Genomic DNA, 8,604 nt, shown 5'->3' on the forward strand with positions numbered 1-8,604 from the left:
GTGACTTATAAGTTACTTAAGTGCAGTGTAAAATGGCTGTGAAATAACGTGGACGTTATTTCACTCAGGCTGCAGTGGCAGGCCTGTGTAAGAATTGTCAGAGCTCCCTATGGGTGGCAAAAGAAATGCTGCAGCCCATAGGGATCTCCTGGAACCCCAATACCCTGGGTACCTCAGTACCATATACTAGGGAATTATAAGGGTGTTCCAGTAAGCCAATGTAAATTGGTAAAATTGGTCACTAGCCTGTTAGTGACAATTTGAAAGAAATGAGAGAGCATAACCACTGAGGTTCCGGTTAGCAGAGCCTCAGTGAGACAGTTAGGCACCACACAGGGAACACCTACATATATGCCACAAACTTATGAGCACTGGGGTCCTGACTAGCAGGGTCCCAGTGACACATAAACATACTGAAAACATAGGGTTTTCACTATGAGCACTGGGCCCTGGCTAGCAGGATCCCAGTGAGACAGTGAAAACACCCTGACATACACTCACAAACAGGCCAAAAGTGGGGGTAACAAGGCTAGAAAGAGGCTACTTTCTCACAGTGTATGATAGCAGTCAAGGCTTACTCCGGAGGGTGGTGTGTGTTAGAGCTCTCAGTGTTTCCTGGTTTCACATGAGTGACTCAAACCTACAATTTCTTGCATTCCAATAGAAAAGAATCTTGAACTTAAAACAATGAGGAAATAGAAACAAAGGTACTGCAATGAATTGTAAAAACCTTGGACTAGATAACCTACTCACAAAAAAGTGTGAAACTTGAGAGCTCTAGTATGGTAGAAACTCCTGTACAATAATATACACAAAAGCAGTATCCACTAAATGGTCTATCCAGTCATTTTCAAATAATGTTAGTTCAGTTTGCTCAGCTAACGAAATTTTAAGCACATTGATTCAAGTTTATTTTCCAAAATGAAGACGGAAAAAGCAACTGCTACGTTTGCACAATATGTTTTATGAAGTAACAGGGGTTGCACTGGATGAATTTTCTAATGGAAGTAAGAAGTCAAATGCTTCCTAACCAAGTGGTTCTTAACCTTTTGACTTCTGTGGACCCCAACTTAATCAGTAATGGAACCCGGCGCCCCCACAGAATCATTATTGGATCCCGGTAACCCCTTCTGAGTCATTGCTGTAAGCCAGGGACCCCAGTCTATGTATTTTCAGTCACTTGGACTGCAAAACAGAACACAAAAAATACAATAACGAGCATTCATCAAACAAATACATAAATGATGAAATATTGTATTTCATTCTCAAACAAATATTTTTAAAAATTGAACGTTTAATTTGAACAGAAAGGTTGGAGCTTTTCTAAATACAATTAATGCCACCCATTGGCTATACTGTATTTACTTGATGCACTTGCACTGCTGCCACAAATCAATCTGAGAACACTACTTCAATGTTTAGCCTCTAGTCTGAAATTGCTTTATTTACAGAATGTTTTCAAATTGTTAATTTCACATTTTGCTTCTTTATATGTGCTTTATTAATCTGCTAATATTTAGTTTTATAGGCAGTCGCAAAACCCCCGAATAGGCTTTGCAGACCCCCTGGGGTCGCCGGACCAGTTTACGAACCACTGTCATAAAGCAAAACAAAAATTTCCCTCACTAACGTGCTACAAGATTTAGATTTTGTTAAAAGTCAAGATTAGGACATATTTTCTGCAAACTCAAGCAGCAGAAAAAAGCCACAAAAACACTTTCAAAATGAAAATGTCAGTCCACCAATATACAATAAATATATATTTTTTTTATGAAGAAGCAAAAAAAGATACTTCAGGGTCGCCAGAGTCCGATCAAAGCCATTCCCCATACAGTAGGGAACGAGACAGGGCTGCTCTCTGCCTCCCACTAATGTCTGTTCTGGCCAAGGAGCCGTTGACAGCGTGGGTGTGGATGAACACTCAGGTACGGGGTTTCAGGTGTGGTGGTGGGCAGATGACGTCCTCTTTTTCTTGCGGTACCAGACTCCACAAGACCCCGGACACTGCAGATCATGCAGATATTTGGAGAGACCTCTGGTCTGTACATTAACACCTCAAAATCAACAGTGTTTACACTGTGCGTGGACCCTCCCCGAGACTTGAGTGGGCATCAGGACCGAGGATAGCCCTAGATAGATTTAAGTACCACGGCATCTATGTATCCCCAGATGAGAAAGCAGCGTGGGCTCAATGTAGAGCAGATGTTGACCCACCTTAGAGAGGACATAAAAACTTGGTCGGAGCTCCCCTGTCCTTGTCTGGGTGATCTACCCAGATTCCTCTATCAACTCTAGAATTTCCCATACCCTGTCCCACAATGATGTATTAGCAAACTGAATTTACATCCTTAACTCATTCCCATGGAGTATTGGCATGCCTGAGTGAAGCCTTATCCTGGCAGATCCTGAGGGACCCAAAGGTAGCCCTTCTACATCACCCGGGTGACCTAGGTGGGAACAGGTATAAATTGTCCCTTCTCAGATTGGGATTGACTCTTGCTAAACGTGATATATCCGAAGAGTGGAAAAGCGGAGGCATCCCCGTCACTAGCAGTACCAATCACCTTATGGTTTTGGAAATTGCAGTTTACAACGCTAGATGTTGCCCCAACAAATACCCCAAAATATGGAAGAGCTGGACAGATTACCGGGGGTGTATTCCTAGAACCTGTTTGTCCCGCCCACCAAATAATACAGATTGAAATCTAAACATTAAGGGGGGGCGGGGTGACCGAGTCGAGGAGAATTGGCAAAAGTGGCCTTTGAGACATTTGTATATATGACAAATTTTGGGAGGGAAGGGGGTCTGATAAGATGGCGAGTTCTTTTGATTTTGCTTTGTGTGTTTGTTAAAATATTGTTTTGATGTGATCTCGTCGGCGGTGTCGATTGGTTACATCTTAAACTAAAAAAAAAACATTTATTAAAAAAAAGATACTCCGGTGCAAAAACGATAAATCAAATGTTCTTTCAAATCTTGCCTAACACGTGTCTCGCAAGATCCACTTTATTTCTTCAGGGCCACAAACTATAACTTTCTTCAAACACGCTTATGTTAATCACAAGAAATACAGCAATAGAAATATATGTCATCAGTGATCCCCTATTTAGTGCCTGATGCTCGGCTGTTGAAGAACAAGAAAAGTGATCGTATCTGCTTACTAAAGTTATGGTCTGTGTAGGAAAATGGGTTCTGGTTGCAGAAGCCCCGACCTTTTGCCTGATTTTTTATGCAGCTTTGACTAAGTGCACTGGGGTCCTGTTAACCAGGTCCCCAGTGCCAATGTTCCTTACCCAAAACAAGACACCTGGTCAACTGATCCCGAAGTGGCCAGGGCTTTTAGCACCTTTGTAAATCCCTTGTAAATGGTGCCTCTAGTACTAAAGAGGATCACTAATGAGCTACGGCACAACTTGTGGCACTCCGAGGGACCCAGCACCAAACACACAGACTGCCACTTCAAACTGCTTCAGAAAGTGAAAACATGACATGGCACACACTGTGTGTCATGTCCCCTAACTCTGCCTGTAGTACTTTTAAGTCACCCCTACAGCAGGCCTTACACTCCTAAGGCAGGGTGCATCATACTACAGGTGGGGTAGCAATATACCCCTACCATGCCTTAGCTGCTTCTTTGACATGCTAAGTGAACAGGGAAGCCAGTGTAAATACACGTGCTAGAAACTGGTCAATACGAGCTCCCCAGCTACATTATGGCTTCACTGACAATAGGGATGTTTGTAGCAAACCTATTGCAGTAAACAACCCTCACTGATTCCAGTGCCTAAAAGTGGCCTCTGAAAACCTACGAATTGCTGGGGGGCTGATTTACTAGTGTCCACCAGTCAGCCACCAACAGACGAGTTTCTGACTCTTCCCCCCTCCTCCCCCCCTACCCCCAAAAAAAAAAAAAAAGGCGAGAGCCTTTTCTCTCGGGCAGTCATGAACAAGGCCTGCTCTGGCGGGCGTATTAACACACCCTCCTATACAGGATGGCCTGCAAATCTTCATCCCAAGGCAGTGGAACTTCAAAGAAGAATTAGCTTTATTTCCCTTGCAAAAATTACATGAAATACACTATTACCTAAAATGAAATAATAATGCGAATAATTGGCTTTGACATTTTGTACTATTCTTTAGTGCGAAATGTGTCTATTTGCCCTTATTTTACGCGGGAATGCCATTTCACTGCAAATAGTGCAAAATTGAGCACGATACCAACAGCTGAACATATTTGCTTGTTCATGTTGTCCCAGTACTCCTGTGATAGGCTTCTTACCCAAAGTCCCAATTAAACAACATTGCTGGACCGCGTAAACTCAGCAATTTTGTGTTACAATCAGAATGCCGAAAAAGCAAGAAATTATGAAAGTTGACATCACTATCTGACAATTTGCCCTGGTCTACAGGAACCCAGGGGGGAGGGGGTGGGCATGAAGTGAGACTGATAGCTGTCTTATTGCAGGGCCGTCAGTTCTAGCCCAGTAGGGTTTAGGGTTATGGGGAATGAGTAACATGTTTGTATCTAGAGAGGTGTGAAAAAGTACATGTTTTTTTTCAGGTAAAAATACCTGACTAGAAGCATTAGCACAGTGCAGAATCAATCTCCCATTAAAAGTCTATTGGCTTTAACATATGTTTTTTTTCCCAACAAACAAAGCAGTCCTACTGCAGTTGTCGTAAATTTGCAAGTCAAACATATGTGGCCCTTAGTCTGGATCAAAAACAGTACGCAAGGTAATAAACATATGGGGGGGCCCAAACTCATCTCAATAGTGTTTCATAAACCTATTTTTCTGTTTGTCTCATGAAGTGGAGCGATAGTTGCACAGTCATGCCAGACCTAAAATACACAATATAGTTTGATGAGCACATATTAGTGGACTAAGATCACAAGAAATACTGTAATGCGACCTGTAGAGCTTCTGACCAAAAACCATAAACCTCTCTCTCACGTCTTCACCCATCAAACTTCTAAGCACTGCGTTACACGATGACCGGACCTCGGTGGCATGGAAAGACTTTCCACGTAGGAATAAAACAAAGGCGACCCACTTGCAACCGTACAACCTACAGTGTGAAGTGTGGTACCATTGTAGACAAGCGCTCCAGACCCTACATTGGGTAGTAAGCGCTATAAATGTTAATATACAATGGGTTGAGGAAAGAGTGGTGAAGGGTAACAGAGTTTGGAGTGACTTAAGTGAAATGAGCTTCGAAGTGCCTTTCAGGGGTACTTTTAGTATCCAAGGTTTGAGTAAAAGTATCACACTTTGTGTAGACCTGCAAGAACTGTTCAGAGATGTTTCTAATCACAAACAACCAAATACCCAACATTTCAGAAGAACCTGTAACTTTGGGAGGTGCACGGACATTACCCATCACGGATTAGTGGTCCGTATACTATCGAGTGCAGTGGCAGGAAGCGTTGAGATCGCTGACGTCATTTGTGACGCAGTCAGGAGTGTATTGTTTTGCTTGGATAACATCTGTGTTGGCATTGGCTGTGGCATGTATTCTGTGGGCGAAGGAAACGGTGTCTGAAAACAGTCAGTCAGTCAGTGTGAACCGACTGATGTACTTAAGAATGTCAGTCCTTGTCACTGAACGGCGACAGAGCACAAACGCTCGTTTAAGAGAGGGTCTCCCTATTCTAACCCTCTCTAATATATACATACACCCTGGGCCTGCCCACTCCCAAGGGTCTGATCACCACCCTTCCCGCGCCCCCTTCGGCACACTGTGGGGCAGACCCCCTCCCACCTCTTGGCATCGCTGGGGCTTTTTATGACACCAGAAGTGGGTGCTTCTTTCGTGTCGCATCGATAGTTTGCAAACAGTGCCCCGGACACCGAGATGTAAACATGTACATATTAATTAACGTATATACGTAAATTCGAAATAAATTCAAAGAGAGATCCGGGCTACGAATCTGGGCTCCAGAGATGTGATCTTAAGGCGACTTGACAGTAATTCACAGTATGTAAATATAAGCTCCACTTACACGAAATAACTGTATTAAACAACTGTAGTCTCCACTCGACCACAATGGTGTTGGCAGCAGAGCCCGTACTTACGCGTTCTCAGCAGTCTGAGCTCCAACCCTCAGACTTTGGAACCGTGGACTCCGATCTCCTAAACCCTCTGGTAAAATCCCCTCTCTGCGAGGTTCAGGTTCTTGTTTTACACATACTTATAAATATATTTCTAAATAATACTGTATTTTTCAAGAACTAATTACAGGTAACAAAGGCAACACTGGGGTTTAAACTTTTCAATCAGGAAGGTTTCGTTTGCAAGGATATGACGGTCTGTTGTTATCACATATTCACCCATCCCGGGGGCTTTATCGAAAAACAGCTAGAAAATATTTTCCATTTTTAAATTCTGTGCCTATAGCGTTGGATTTCTCTTCTGACACCCACAGAGTCTAATTATTCGATTACTGAGTGCAGATTAAATAAACACGCGGCCAATGCGATCACGCCAGGCATTAACAATATCAATTCTTTCTACCAAATATCGTTAGTTTTTTTTTCTGAAAGCTTTTATACTCACGTTTTGGTTGAATAACGTATAATGAAGGTCACAGGTCCGGAGCGGAGACTCGGAGTCGCTGATACAGACTCAGGTAGCCAACGAGTTCCACTTCGAAGTTTCCAAACTGGCCACGGGTTTTCCTAAATATACCAGTGAAGAGGCGACTCCCCGCTTCCATCGCTCACCTGTGAGGCCGGAGGAGCGGCTGGTGGGCCCCTGACACACAGAGCGTCAGGGGGGAGCGGGGAGTACTGGTCTCGCAGGGACCCGTTCTCCGATCTAGAATATGCTGGAACTCGGAAGTTAATTCAGGGGGTTATTTATTTATTGAATCCAGTGCGCCGGCTATTTTTTAAAAAGAAGATAACAATGGCACGAATGATTTAACCACAAGAGTGGGAGATTATCATGCAGAATTTGTAATTTATTTCCGTTTAACAGACCCAACGATATCACCCTACGTCCAAGATAATTCTGACATCGAAGAGCTTGTTGGTTTGTGAAGCCGCCCCCTTCTCCCCATCGCTACATTCACGGGGTGCCCTGCCCACGTGAGGGGCGGACCTCTGCTTCTGAGGCACGTCTGCCCCCCATCATGAATAAATTAAAAACACCCCACACTTCTAAGGGTGTCCTCACACTAATAATGGGCGCCGGCTCAGTAGGGGATCCAGACACGATCTGCACCACGCTCTGCAGGGGGGCTCCAGCCACCCCTTGATGCACCCGGGGAGGAAGCGTCGGCTCCTGGGGTGACGTGTGAAGGGGACAGGTCAGTCTCTCTTGTCCTTGCACGGATAGAGGTGTGCACGTGTTCACTCACGCACCGACACGCCCCGGGTGTTTCACCAGAGCACGTGCCTGCGCTGCACGGTGGCGTCGTCTGCACACTAGTGCAGAGGACGGGCTAATGCTGTAGGCTGCAAACACCAATGTATGAAACACAAAAATACTAACAGAAATGTCATCAAAATGGGCGCCTTAGAGCTGCCGAGTTTCCCAGATCCGTCTGGGACGTATTGCTCCAGTGAACGGTTCTCAAAGTGAATTCTGGGGCCTGTAGCCCTTTTTTAAAATGGATTAAAAATACAGAAAGTCCCATAATACAAAGAAAACAAATGGAATAAAACAGCGCACACCGCGCGGACTTGGAAGAACAATCGGCCTCCAAACCACCACCCCCACCTATAAATCAGGCTAACATCAGGCGGCCCTCCCTCATTCCTCTTCACTGGACGCTTGTCCCCTCAGCCCTCTCCCCCCTTCACTTCCACAGTCTCAGAACAGCTTCTAATAGTATTTACTCATTTTCTCCTCATTACGGCCTCATAAGTGGATGTCGCTCAAAAACTGTTGAAATATGTATTGTGGATGAAATACGTACCCTTGGTATAGCTATGCCTCTGCCAGGGCCCCAGTAACTGATGAGAAGAGAGAGGAGTAGTGGGAGGGGCTGAGAGAAAAGGCGTTTGTAAACAGAAACAGAGTCGACGCAGAGGGGCCTTGGAAAGAGGGGGCCCTCTCAGCCCTTTAATTCCCGCTTTCTCTTCTCTCCAGTCACCCATCTCCTCCACTGCCTATATTCTTCCCTTGGGTAGCTTACCACCCCACCCCACCCCGCCCGCTCCGCCCTCTAGTTTCAATGCTTTCAGAGGCTCCAGACCAGACAGAAGCTGCAGGAAAAGTTACATTTGTTGCAAATGCAGCCGGGAGACAAAATCACAAGTGCAGCTGTCTGCAATAATATAAAAAAACAAAACAGAAAACAAGCATTTGGAATGCAATAGGTCTCGCATTTTCTTGAGTTAGAGCTAATAGCATTGTAAATTCATAACTGAAGTATGAAAATCTTTACTGCTTGATTAATTAAAATTGTTGCACCAAATGACAATAATAAAAAAAGCCCATAAAATACAAAAACCGCTAACCAACATATTCCCACATAAAACCCATGTGGGTGCATAAATTGCATAGCCTCCTAAATAAACCTTTAAAATTCAGATAGAATAATCCAATCGTGCAACCACGTAAAGTTCTACTGTTGCACGAAGTAAACTTCCATT

General features: G+C 44.2%; 1 long non-coding RNA gene across 1 annotated transcript in view; it reads right to left on the reverse strand.

Annotated features, from left to right (window-relative positions):
- Positions 1-7,197, reverse strand: part of LOC138265312 (uncharacterized) — a 77,971-nt gene extending 70,774 nt beyond the window's left edge. The window contains exon 1 of the long non-coding RNA XR_011199337.1: positions 6,560-7,197. This is a non-coding gene — a long non-coding RNA (uncharacterized lncRNA). The remainder of the gene's footprint in view (positions 1-6,559) is intronic.
- Between the last annotated feature and the right edge of the window lie 1,407 nt (positions 7,198-8,604).

The sequence above is a fragment of the Pleurodeles waltl genome, chromosome 11 (genome assembly GCF_031143425.1).
Source record: "Pleurodeles waltl isolate 20211129_DDA chromosome 11, aPleWal1.hap1.20221129, whole genome shotgun sequence".
NCBI lineage: Eukaryota > Metazoa > Chordata > Amphibia > Caudata > Salamandridae > Pleurodeles > Pleurodeles waltl.